We start from the raw sequence: 15,020 nt of genomic DNA, 5'->3' as shown, positions 1-15,020 counted from the left end.
CGGATTATTGAGACCTTGGATGCTGTTTATGAAGATATTCCTGCATTAAATAAGTTAGACATATAGTCTATGGTGTAATAAACATGTGAAAAATTGTGCATTACAAAATGTATTCAAATTATTTAATTGGTGGTCAAAAAATCGTGATAATTCACCACATTCTTTGGAATAAATTATTTTTAAATCATATTCTCTTTGTCTCCTTTCTTCCTACGAGTATTACATTTCCGCACATGCACATATTACCTTCAGCACTCTTATATGTTTCGATACGCGTACATATCAATTTCAGTATGCAACATCATTTTTATAATATATTGTTTAATGTAGTTAAATGTCGTTCGAATATGGTTCAAACGTTGTTCGATTGAGGTTCGGACGTGGTTGAACGTGATTCGATTGACATTCGGACGTGGTTCGATTGACATTCGGACATGGTTGAACGTGGTTCGATTGAAATTCGGACGTGGTTGATTGACGTTCGGACGTGGTTCGATAGACGTTCGATAGATGTTCGGACGTGCTTCGATGTTAAAATAATATTATCTTTATTCTTTCTCTCCTTTTCTTCTCTTACGAGTATTATATTTCCATACGTGCACATATTATTTTCAGCACTCTTACATTTTTCAACACATATACATATCAATTTCAGTATGCGACATCATTTTTATATGTGGCATCATTCTTATATGTTAATTATTGCTTAATGTAGTCGAATATGGTTCAAACGTGATTGATCGACGTTCGGACGTGGTTCGGACGTGGTTGAACGTTGTTTGATTGACGTTCGAACATGGTTCAGACGTGGTTGATCGACGTTCGAACATGGTTGATTGACGTTTGATAGACGTTCGGACGTGGTTCGGACGTTGTTCGATCGATGTTCGAATGTGGTTTCGATTTTAAATATAATTATTTTTTATCATAAGACTTGTTGTCTTTCTATCTCAAGTACATAGTCAGCATTTATGCTAACTCTCTTATGCCATGCATCCCCTACTTTTCTACCGACAACGTGTCTGTCTCCGCGACGTTTGTCATAAAGTCTTTGGCAGTTATAGAGTGAATGTACATTTGTGACCACGAACATTTAAGAAAATAGGTTACGATTATAACAACTGGCTCCTTGAAATTGTAAGTAATACAATTTATTTGAAAATTATTCTAACTAATATTATAATTTATTTCAAAGGATATTTTGATAGTATTAAAACTTATCATATTTTCTTATTCTTTCAGTTGGTAAACCAAATTATTGATAATGAAGGGGTATATGTAGAACCGGTAGAGGAGCATTTGACGGAAAGGGAGTGAGTACAAATAGTGAAGAGGAAGGAGCGGCGGCTTTTTGATGAGATGTGGGGTGACACGGAGAACGCCTGCGAACAGGAAAATGACAACCAACTATGGCAAAATATTTTCCACTTTCGGGAACTTTTCAGGTTGGACCCGTATCCACCTGAACCTGAGGTGGAAGATTAGAACTGGTGTTTCAGAATAAATTTTTCCAAAAGTTTAAAATTTTTAATAAATTTTTATGATACAAAAGGGAACACCGCCTCGCAGCCGTGTCGCCCCCGTCACCGTGCCACCGCCGAAGAAAGAGAAACCACCACCGCACTCACCTATTTTATATTTAAGTTTATTTTTATTTTTAATTTTTATGTTATATTATATTCATTTTTATTATATTAATTTCTTATTTATTTTTTAATATTATACATATTTTATATTCATTTTTATTATACATATATTCATTTTTTTAATACATATATTTTATATTTTTAAATAATAATCCTTAAGGTTGCCAGTAATAATTAATAAAAAACCACTCCTCAACATTTAAAGTCGACCATCGCCAGTCTGGTCGACTTTAAACGTTGAGGAGTGGTTTTTTTTTTTTTATATTTTTATTTATATTTTATAAAATTATATAATACAAAATAAAAATCGGCTCGTATGCAATTAAAATATGTGATAAATTAGAAGGCCAACTTGACAAGCTATAAGATGTTAATTACAATTTTTTATTATTATACGTCATATTATAATGTTACAACTGATAAACGTTTTGACTGTATTTTCAATATCATTGTCGCTATGCTAATATGTCAAAAAATTAAATCATTTAGTAAAACCAAACTTATTATACATATAACATCTACAGGATTATATTATGAACAACACAGTAAAAATTCATGCTTATTGGCTTGAGTTAAAGCGTCTAATCTCAAATATCAGATTTCTGTAGTTCATGCTGTTATCATTTGTAGAAACGCTGTGAAACAATTAATATGTTAGCCCAAATATTAAGTATTAGATTTTTAATAAATAGTATTAACTTACATCTGTGTCACAACTTTAATACTTCTTTAAAATCTTTCTTTTTAAATAACATTATCACTATGTGTACTTTTTAAGAAGCAATCAATATCTGTAACTCGCAATGTCAGCGCGCTGTATATATATCCGTATCTTAAGATGACATAGACAATTTTTCTAGAATATCAAAATAAGAACCGTCAAGACGCTCAGTGTCCTTTTTTAAGTTGATACTGTTTTTTTCTTCTTTAATGTGTATCATTTCTGATATCAACCTTTTATAATAATTCTTTTCGTTATCTAGGATTTTTGTGTCCTTCCAATTAAAAGTATGTGTAAAATTTACAATATGCTCAGAAACCACTGAATGTCTTGCCGAATCTAATCTGATATTGTTTTTATGTTCATTTACTCTTGTGCCTAATTGTCTTTTCGTTTGTCCTATATATATAGCATCACAATTATTGCACGATATCTTATATATGACCCCCGAATTATTTTGGCGATTATCCCTGTTCTTTTGTGTTTTTATGACTCTATTTAATTTTTTTAGACATCTGTATCCTACTGTTATATTAGATTTCTTTAATTCTGATGCTACTAATTCCGAGATTCTTTCAATATATGGTATCGCTATAAATTTTTTCTTTTTATCATTATTTATGTCATCATTGTTCATATCTTGAGTCATATCTGTGTTTAATCTATTAACAATGAAGAACTTCAGTCTTTTATTAATTTCTGAGAAAACACACTCACACAAATGTAAATTTACACATATTTTATAGATTAAAAAATATTATTATCAAATAAATGTATTTATTTTAGATTCAAATGTCCTCCTTACCTCTTGTTCGCTTTTAAATTATAAGTCAATAAGTAAAAAAAGATAAATTAAAATTTGAGAAACGGAATTAGTTGGTACAGTGGCAATATGCGTCGAATATTCGAGCGTAATACTAAACATTACAAACTTAGATTATTGAGACTTGAAATAAAAGATATTAATGTCAACCTTAAATACTTACATAAGATGATAGCAAATATAGAACGTACACTTTTTGACTATTTACCTCATGAGCTAGTAAAGAATTTTTTGGAACTTAATAGGGACAGAATTTTGACTTTTAAACAATAACAAAAAACAAATTAATCAACAAATTTAACAGATTATTACGTAAACATAATGTAATTGTGAATCCCTTTGTTAACATGGATAATTCTAAATGGATTATTAATCTCAGTAACAAAGTAATACCGGAGAATGTACGCGACTTATTGAGTCTTGGCGATAGTTTTGGTTTACCAATACAACAAGACTGCAAGATGGACCGTATTGATACTGCACTTGAGATAGTCAAAAATCTAGAAGTGTGCGAATTAATCGTATTCCTGCGAATCTACGTGAAACAACTCGTTGACAACGTGAAAGACTTTTGTATTTACAACATGAGTGTCAAAATGTTCTGTCTTTCTGTGACTAGGATCAATCTAAGGTTTTTAATTTGGAAGTTAAGAAATCGCGAGACCTAGGACATATTAGAAGAGAATTGACTTAACACGGATCACATTGTACTAGCTTAACTATGTTTTAACTAATTATGACTGAAGAGACGCAAGTAAGCGTCGAAACGTCTCATTGCGAATTAGATTTATATGATTTGATGTAAAGTTTGGAAATATATATGTTTTGACATCAATTCACATAGCTCGTAATAGGCTCACATTGTGTTTTTTTATCTCTAATTTATGAATTAACGAGCTTATTTATTTATTCAATTTAAATATATTCTTAAAAGTTTTGGGGAAGCAAAAAATTTTTTAAAAATTAATGATGACATTATTGTGACAAAAGCTGACAAAGGACAAACGACTGTCATTCTTGAAAAAATGGACTACATAAGAAAAATAGAGGGTTTACTTAATGATGAATCTACTTATAGAAGAATAGATAAAAATCCGGTTAAAAAATTAACTAACAAAATGCATGTTCTTATTAAATCATGGCTTGATAATAAACTCATAGACATAAATACTTATAATTATTTAAACACAACTAACAGTAATTTACCACGTTGTTATGGGTTACCGAAAATTCATAAAGTTGACTTTCCATTGCGTATCATAGTATCATCTTTGTGTAGTCCATTATATAACTTGTCGACTTACATACATGATATACTGAGTAAATTTATTAAGAAACCAAGATCGTATGTTAAGGATAGTTGGTCCTTTGTGAAGAGTATTAAAAACATGTCAATTAAAGACAAGGAATTAATAATATCGTTAGACGTTGCTTCCTTGTTTACGAATATCCCTAAGGAGTTAGTAATCAAGGGAGTAGAAAAGAGATGGAATGACATCATGATCAATACGACTTTCAACCTCTCTCAATTTTTATATGCGATTGAGTTTATCATGGATTCGACTAGTTTTGTTTTTAACGGTCAATATTATGAACAAATTTATGGCAGTCCTATGGGGTCTCCGCTTTCACCAATATTAGCTAATATGGTGATGGATGATCTAGAGACTGAGTGTCTGGAAATGTTGGGTTTCGGAACTATGCCGTTTTTTAGATACGTAGATGACATTTTCACAATTATCCCTCAGGGGTGTGTTGATGAAATTTTGTTAACTTTCAATAATTATCATCCAAGATTAAAGTTCACGCATGAGATTGAAAATAATAACATGATTAATTTCTTAAACACTACAATAATTTAAAAAAATGGCAATTTATTAACTAATTGGTTTTTGAAGCCCACAAGTTCAGGCAGATATATTAATTATTATTCCAATCACCCGTTTAAATATAAAAAGAATACTATTTTCAGTTTAGTTGATCATGCGGTGATGCTATCTAACGAATGTTTTCATCAAGCGAACATCCTCAAAGTAAAATCGATATTGATGAACAATGGTTTTCCTTCGGATATTGTCAATAAGTTTGTAAAAAACAGATTAAAATTACTTAGTACACGAAACAACGATGATTATATTAACAATAACAATAATTTAGGTAGTGCGAAATTTGATCATGTCATAAAATTACCTTATGTCAAAGAACTTAGCAATGATTTGGCGAGATTGTTACAAACTACGGGTATGCAAAGCGTTTACAGTATACCGAAGAAATTGACTTCATTAATTAAACGTATAAAAGACCCTATACCTTTAAAAGAAAAAACAGAAGTAGTGTATAGAATTAATTGCAAAAATTGTCCTGTATCATATATAGGTCAAACTAAACGACAATTAGGCATGCGTGTAAAGGAACATTTCAATAACATCAAGGTACATAGTAGTAATTTTTCGGTCATTACTAATCATAAAATTGATATGCGACATGATTTCGATTGGTCTTCGCCCGAAATTTTACATCATGAAAAATATGTCAGGAAACGAGAAATAGCGAAGATGTTTTTCATCAAGAAATTTGACAACAATATTAACTTACAAAAAGATACTGACAATCTAAACAATGTCTACAAAAAATTAATAAAGGTCGTCTAGTTTGATCTAGTGATTGAGTATATAACTAGTTCCGTATTGACACATTAATATAGTTAGTTCGTAACACATTATCATGACATTACATCACGTCATGACCTAAGATCAAAAAAGTAGTGTTTGTTGTAATAAGGCGGTATTATGTAGGTTTGTATATTAATATTTAAGCACCTAATTCGTATTAATCTGTAATATTATCAATTCAATTATATATTAATTGTTTATAGCACTTGATAAGGGCCGAAACCCATGGCCGAAACGTCGTAAAGTTTAATAAATATTATTTATAGCCAGATATGGTTGATGAAATTATTACCATTTATAAATTAAAATATAAATTAAAGCACCTTAGAATAATAAGCATTGTATTTTTCTCTCGCGTCATCTTGTCGGTGCGCTATCTCTTTCTCTCTCGTTGTGCTCTCTCGCTATGTCCTCTTCGCGACATCTTGTCGATGCGCTATCTCTCTTTGCGCTCCCCTTCGTTTATCGCGCTATCTCTCTCTGTCACGAACACCAAGCCGAGATACCTCTCTCTCGCTGTGCTCTCTCGTTGATGCTAATAAATTTGTATAAAATTTTGCATTATTGCGAAGACGATTTTTTAAATCATATAAATATAAGCATTGCATTTTTCTCTCGCATCATCTTGTCGCTCCTCTTTCCTTTTTTTTGCGCTCTCCTGTGAACGCCCCGCGTTACTTATCACATGCGTCTTGCATTATCTCACGCGCTATTTCTTTCTCTCTCGCGTGCGTCTCTCTCGCGTCATTACTCGTTGTATTCTCTTCACCGCGTTACCTATTGCGCTATCTCTTTCTCTCTCGCGTGCGTCTCTCTCACATCATCTCTCTTTGCATTCTCTTCACAGCGTTACCTATTATTGCGCTATCTCTTTCTCTCTTGCGTGTGTCTCTCTCGTTGTGCTCTTTCGTTGATGCTCTCTTTGCTTCCCCCTCCTCGCGGACTCCTCACGGACCCTAAACTCGTGGATCCCCCTCCCCGCGGACCCTAATCTCGCGGATTTCCTTTCCCGCAGACTACTTGCGGATTTCCCTCCCCGCAGACCTCACGGATCCCTCTCTCCGCGTGACGTCATTCCTTCGCGCCGCAGGTCCCCCTTGCTCCGCACCCCCCCCCCCCCCTCAGAGGACCTGGGTTAGAACTCTCCTTATATATCTACTATCGCGGTAATAATGTCTCGCAACAACATAGTATATAAAATCAACTGTAAAGATTGTAAAGCCACATATATTGGACAGACAAAAAGACAACTAAACAACACTAAAAAGACAACAAAAGACAACTAAAAACAAGATTTAAAGAACATCTGGCTTAAAGGCGTTTGTTTATCAACATTATTATATATATAGCAGAGAAAAGTATAGAATCGAAGGGATCTGAATAGCTCAGTTGGAAGAGCAGTCGCCCGGCAAGCGAAAGGTCTCGGGTTCGATTCCCGATTCAGCGACTTTCGGATCTATATTTTTCTCTCGCATTTATTTCCTTAAGGGGGAACAGAGGATGTATGGAATTAAATCTCTTATAGAGATTATTCCAATTTTAAATCTTGGCTGTGTCCAAATAAAATTTAGTGCCTTGTGCACAGGTTTTAATCCTAACGAAAAAATTTAGTTTCGTCGGGATAACGCACTGTCATCCGCGATTTGGCTCTTATTGCCTGCTTGACACTCTCAATTTATATTTATATTTAAAGAACATCATTCGAATATTAATAGAGCAGTATCACCTTCGGTCATTTCTTGTCATCGCTCAGAACTCAACCACAATTTTGACTGGGACGGGGTGGAGATTTTAGATGAATAATTTTTTTATTATAAAAGAATCATCTCAGAAATGATTCATATTAAAAGACAAACTTCCGGTTTGAATAAATAAAGCGACACAAAATCTTTATCCAATGAATATTTTCCGATCTTAGACTCTCTTTCCACTCTGTAAATGACCTTCTGATTTTCCCTCTCCCCTTCCCTCACTGAAGTCTTTTCTAATTTTCACCTCCTCTTCCCTTTCCTCCTTCTCCTGTTCTTCCCCTATTCGTAGTATCGTTGCTTTATATTGCGTTATCAGACATCGTCCAGTCTCATTAGTTCTAGTCACACCGATGTCATCTGACTGTATAAATTATAATAGGCGCCGACATAGCAATGATTCTGCCTGGTGTTCTTGTATGTATAAGGAATTTTACATTATTTTATAATTTCGCGGCGAATTTTAGTTTAATTTTAATTTTTTTACTTTTCCCTGTTTGTATTATTGTTACAGTTTTATTTTTCACCATTAACCCGGACACTAATACTAAAGAATGAATATTTTACTTAGAAGACGATTGCGTGTGCGAATTCCGATATAACATGCGTTCTTTTCCGTTCTTAAATTGTATTAATTCTTTTGTACACACTGAAGATACTATATAAGACCGAAACATTTGTGATAATAATTTTTTAATATTTTGTATTATATAAAATAAAAAAACATTGGCCACGATAACGGTTTCGACTCACAGCTCTTCTTTTGATTATTTATTAAAGTTTTTTATATTTTTTTAATGGAATTACCTTAATTTTTTATATAAATCGATTCCTTACAATATTAACTATAAAGTTATAAGGGTAGTAGGGCCAAAAAGTAAATAGTTTACGAAATATTTTATATTTTAACTTGACATATCTTACATAAGCTATGAATTATCACGTAAAATTTATTTTCCGATAACCATAACGCTTTTATAAACAAAATAATGAGAGGAATCGATTGGTACAAAAAAAACAGTTATTTCTAAACAAAAGTATGTCTGTCAGTTGCTTTCATACTAGGAATTCCACTTTTAAAAAACAAATTACCTTAAATTAATACAAATTGTCGCTCGTATATTGAAAACAAAGTGATAAATCTAAGGCCAACTTATCGAGCTGAATATTCGAGATGTTCAGTCAACTACCATTTATTACATGTATAAATTATAAAACTACAGTCATTAGATATTAAAACTAACGCAAATTACAATTATTCTATAAACGTTTCGACCGCACGCGGTCTTCTTCAGTATAATTATTGAAATATAAATTCATACAACTTCACATAATATCGAAATTTAATTATAGTTATTCAGAATCGAGAGTTTTTGAGCAATTAACGCGTGTTCTAATTCGTCTTGTCCAACAATGTTCGCCTCGATATGATCTCTGATTTTGCTAAGATCTCGGATAGTTTCATCGTTAATATGCGAGAAATTAACCCGTTCCGTAGGCGCTATCATCGTCCTTCTTGACAATTTTGCTACTTATTAACAGTTATTAAGGATGACACATAACAAACCAACAATACAGAAAGACAGCTCATTTTAAACAACTTTTGAGAGTTTAAAATGAGCTGTCTTTCTGTATTGTTGGTTTGTTATGTGTCATCCTTAATAACTGTTAATAAGTAGCAAAATTGTCCAGAAGGACGATGATAGCGCCTACGGAACGGGTTAATTTCTCGCATATTAACGATGAAACTATCCGAGATCTGAGCAAAATCAGAGATCATATCGAAGCGAACATTGTTGGACATGACGAATTAGAACACGCGTTAATTGCTCAAAAACTCTCGATTCTGAATAACTATAATTAAATTTCAATATTATGTGAAGTTGTATGAATTTATATTTCAATAATTATACTGAAGAAGACCGCGTGCGGTCGAAACGTTTATAGAATGATTGTAATTTGCGTTAGTTTTAATATCTAATGACTGTAGTTTTATAATTTATACATGTAATAAATGGTAGTTGACTGAACATCTCGAATATTCAGCTCGATAAGTTGGCCTTAGATTTATCACAAATTACCTTTAAATTATCTTGAAAAGAGCCTTTTAAAAAAATATTAGTGGCGGCATCTTATCTATGTAAACTTAGCACCCGAATTTTAAAAATTTAATTTTGAAATATAGAAAATAATAGCATTTTGTTTGTAGTTTTTGTAGTAACAATAATTTTATTTGTACAATAATTTTGTTTGTAGTCGTTTAATGAATTAATTAAAAAACTAGTTTTTTAATATTTAAAATATTTAAATAACATTTTTATTTATGACAAATCGCTGCCATACGATTATTTAACTGTAAAATGTGTTTCCAAACTTGTAAAGAGTACTGTATGTAATAAATAACAAATGTCTATTTATAAGACTGTTTTTTGTTATTACGATTAATAATATTTTAAATAATATACTGATAAAAAACATTCCATTAAATTTATATTTTTGTTACGAATATCTAATTAAAGAATATTTAATAATAAGAATACTTATAAGTCAGCTCTTTTAATTTTAAAACCACACTTAGGATTCAAATTCCTTAGTTTCTAAAATTTCTTTCTTTCTTAATTGTCGCAATAACATCGCGTTAGGCTCTATTGGTCGAGAGGAATGAAGTGTAGAGTGTGGTTTTAAAGAATATTTCTTTAGAGATTTTTCTCTTAAATTAAGAAGATCCTTTTAACATATTTGTGCAGATTTTTGATATAAATAAATCATAAAATAAACTTAAAATATTTAAATGACATTTTTATTTATAACAGATCGCTGCCATGCAATTCTTTATTTGTGAAATGTAAGGTGTTTCCAAACTTATGGAGGGTACTGTATATTTAAAAATTAATTTTTTAAAAATCAGGTGCTAAGTTCACATAGGTCGGCACTTCTGTTCTCCTTCAAGTCACTTTTATTTTAAACATTTTGTTGTACAATCAAAAATAAAAAAGTTATTTAAAGTGTAAGAGTTAAATGAAACACCCTATATATAAAAAACAAAATAATGAAAAATTGTTTTATTAATGTAGTTTTTAATTAAATTTTATACTTATAGGATATTAATATGAAATTCACTATTTTGCGATTGGCAATCGAAAAGAAATTAGAAAAAAAGCAGAAATTAACCACTATGTTTGAGGCACAAATTGGACAAGACATAACTATGTTAACTAATAAGCTGTCAGAGATTGATGACAAAATAAAAGTAAGTATCTAAAATGGTAAATCTTTGTATAACATAAAGAAAAACATTAATATTTTGATAATTAATTGATCGAGTATATGACCGTTATAAAGTAGACCAAAAATCTAGATACAGTCAAATATCTCATAATGCATTAAAAAAAATTTTAGACAAAAGTTATAGTATTTAAATAGGCGTATTCATTGATAGTGCAATTTAACTATAAATGGCGTTGCCAACGTAAAGACAAGATCATTTTGAATATTATAAGTGAAATTAATATAAATTGATTTCTCGTAATATTTTTTATAAAAAGATATAAGGATAGAATAATCAAACTATTAGCTACATATTTCTCTATAAAAAGGCATGTTATTGATTCTCGAATATCTCGAAGTCTTCTCTAAAGGCTCGAAATGTATTGTTGCCTCTTTTTCGCAATGCCGATTCTGTCATTACGTTGACTTCGTGAGCGGCTGTCATTGCATATTTTGACAATTATATGTATCAAGGAATTAGCGTATTGAAAGTTATATATATTAAAGAACTTGGTGTGTATATAATTGTTAAAATCTGATGAATACATGTTTATTAATTTTGCGATTGAGTGGTTTTGATTACAGTTTATCAGTTAGAAAGGAAAATAGAAAGGAGGATGTAACTTTTACTTAAAAGGGATCAAAACCTGATTGTCGAAATGTTGTAAGAAATAAACAAATTTATAATTAGTATTGGTTGAATTACAAAAATTCCTTGATTTAAATTATTACTAACGACAATAAAATTATTAACTATTAGAAAGGAGGATGTTAAAAATAAACCATCTTTGGTCCAAAAACGGAACATAAATTGATTATTGGAAACTGTTTTTGGGATTTTTTAAAAGCAAAAAAATAGCAATTATTGTCCAGGTCCGGGGAAAGTTATGAAAATTATAATTCATTATCGATTATGGAACAGACTATAAAGATTATTAAGCTTTATATTCTTAATATATGTATATTCAAAATAAAATCAATTGTATACATATGTAACGATGGCCCCCCATCGTCCCCGACGGATTGTCGGAAGGCTGCGCCCGGCGAACATCAGCCGGGCAATGCAGCAGGCGCTTTGCACTCCATAAGGCCGATAGAATTGCTTTTCATAAGGCCGATAGAACGGCGATATAATTATCACGTTACAGCGTGATACGGCACGAAGTCAAGCGCGCCCGACGGCTGCCAAAGCCAGCCAAACGCCGCCGTCGCGTCGCTATGTACCGTTATCACGCGCATATAAAAGATAGTTCAAATCCTAGAAAAAGACACTCCGTCTCCGATTCCGAAACTATCCGGATCTTCGGAACCGGTGCCTCGAGTCAAGGTAGAAGCGTACTCTGCCTCTCCCGAGTTTGTCTCGGGGCCGATCGACACTCTCTCATAATACATCCTTTCCTGAAAGTACCAGCCGCTCTCGAGTGGAGACCCGGCACTTGTGTCGCGCCAACGCGACAGCCAGTGCATCCTACTACCTGCAGTTATCGGTGGCACGTCGAAACTGCATTTACGCCAAAGAATAAACGAAATTCTCCCGCGAAAGAATTCTCTCGCGCCTTCCGCGACGCGCTGCCCATTCTTTCGCGTCTACCCGACCGACAGCCCCGCGTGGGGGTACGTGCCGTACTCTCTTCCGAAATTCAACGTGCCCCTTACGCGTAGCCGTTACGCCCCACGACTTCTTACACCCGCGTGTTAACCCCCGGATGTGGCCCGCGGCCATCATTATCGCGCTCTGATTTTATTTAGTTTGTATTATATGTTATTCGCGTTCCGATTTTATCTCGTTGGTAGTTGCGTTCGAGTCATCTTTGCGCTCGGCGAATATTTCTTTTGTATTCTATGTTATTCGCAGTGCACTAGCGTTCTGATTGTATGCTACTCGCGCGCGGATTTTATTTTATATGCTACTTTATCTTTGTTTTGCTTACATGAATAAACTACATTTATATCAGTATTAAAACCCGCGGAGTTCTGTCGACCTTTCAACGAGCCCTGATCCCGACTGAGCAGTCCGACGCTCGCGAAAAGCGGCTGTTACACATATATATTGATAAACAAGTAGTATATGTAGAAAACTTTATGTTTTGATTTACATAATTGACATTACACTGTAACCGTTAATTATTTTATACCGTCGGATTGATAATGATCCGAGAAATAAGGCCGATGTAAGTGGCCGACGGCACACCTTTGGCGCGGAAAACGGGAAATTTGCAAAGACACCAAAAATGGTGTTTGCTTGGGTGCCAGGCGCGAGATTCGCGCCACTCTGAAAATTTACAAATCGACAGATAATTCTCGTAAACCGTAAATCATCCCGAAAATTTCCGCGATGGCGATAATCGACTTGCTCAGATCGTCAGGGGGTAGAGGGAGTTCGGACGGGAGAGAGAACGGAATTCAAGAGTGGCTATTTAAAATCGCTCAAATGTAACAATCATCGAATATATTTGAACAATGGTGAACGAAGAACAGACAAAAAAAATAATGGTATAAAAAGTTGAGTGAGGTGTTGTACCAAGAAGGAAAAATTAATATTCTCTCGATAAATTACGGATGGAAATCCGCTCACTGGTCGTTCGTGGCGGACAGAGAGTTTTAGTGACGCCGAAATACAATTAAAGCGAGGCCGTAATTTTTATTCGGACGATACAGTACGGCGTATTTACGGCTGAGACGTGGCGCGTTGTTATTATTCCGCGCCTTTGAGACGACCCGACGCGGTGTTATCGGGTGACACGCGGGACCCGGAAGTAAACTCGCACGCCTACGTGTCGAATAATCATTAACGCACAGGACTTGATAAGGTCCGTGCGACGTAATTGTTCTAATAATTGTAGGCAATACAGAATCTCCCGTAAACTGTAGTAGGTCCCGCGCGACTTCCCTTGAGATCGATCACGCCGGTCGTCCCCCGCACAATGTTACAAAGAATCGGAAGGATACTCCAATAATGATATGCGCGAGAAAGAATACGCTACATTTCTCATACGTGACTATAAACCAGGTAATATACTAAAATCTTTAAACTCTAATAGACGAGAAACGACACAATAATTACGAGACAAGACGTTTATTCTACATCAGTATAAAGAAATCGCGGCGACTGTCGGCGTATCCGCGAGAGAGAGAGCCTCTCTTAATATGCGCGCGGGAGAGAACACGCGGTCGGTCGGGCGCCGGGATAAACTCCACGCGGAATAAATCTCTTAATTAATTCTCTCGTAATATCGCGAAACGACATCGGTGAATATCTAATAACCGGCCGCGGCCGTGACACGCGTCTCTTCCCAATACGTTACTCACAAAAAGAATTCAGCGTCTTTACAAATATAGGGCCGTTCGTCTCACCGGTTTCTGCGCGTTCGTCGGTGCTTCGGCATCCGCAGTCAGGAACCTTCGCTCTCGGCCACGTTCCGCCGGACAGTGACGAGCAAGAGGCCTGCCGGGATCACGCCGATAATAAATTGGGCATTTTCCACCCGTGGCGCTCCTTATCCTGGCAGGGCCGCCGGGCGTCCCGCGAGGCCCTGCGAATTCGCTTGAGGAAAATTTCTCTCGCCGTTCCTCTTTTCTTCTGCATCGAGTTCCGCTGTTCCTCTATATATTTCGTCGGGAAGAATTCTACGAGCGCGCCCCTTCGCGGTCCCTTCAAAAATCCGCCAGATCGATTGATTGATCGATTGGGAGATTTTGGGTATCCGGGTAGGCTGAGGCTCGAGGCAGTGTATCTCCCGCGTCTCTCGTTTCCGGGGCTCTCTCGCCTCTCGCGAGAGAGTGGCCATCCCCGTCTCCTGCCGGAATCTTTGCGAAAGAAGGAACATTTTATGGCGGTATCCAGGTTCTTAACGGGAGGAGCAATCCCGAAAATCTGCGAGTGAACAATATTTACCGGGCGTGATCCGGACGTGGTGGCCTCTGCTCGGTCCGTAATCGTCCTCATCGTCCTCTCCGTCCTCTCACTCTCTCTCTCTCTCTTTCGGTTTCTCCGGTTGAGACACGTACCCTATACGAAATCGCTCGCCGAAAACGCAAAAATCGCTTAAACAAAAATTATAAATAAAAGTAATTTGCGGAACGGATGCGAGGTTCCCGAATTTCCCGCCTTCCCGGCCGGGCCTTCGGCCCTTGTGACGGACA

This window comes from Nylanderia fulva, unplaced genomic scaffold, assembly GCF_048542155.1.
Source record: "Nylanderia fulva isolate GAGA-0341 unplaced genomic scaffold, ASM4854215v1 Scaffold82, whole genome shotgun sequence".
Lineage (NCBI taxonomy): Eukaryota > Metazoa > Arthropoda > Insecta > Hymenoptera > Formicidae > Nylanderia > Nylanderia fulva.
Note: the sequence above shows the minus strand (reverse complement) of the source record.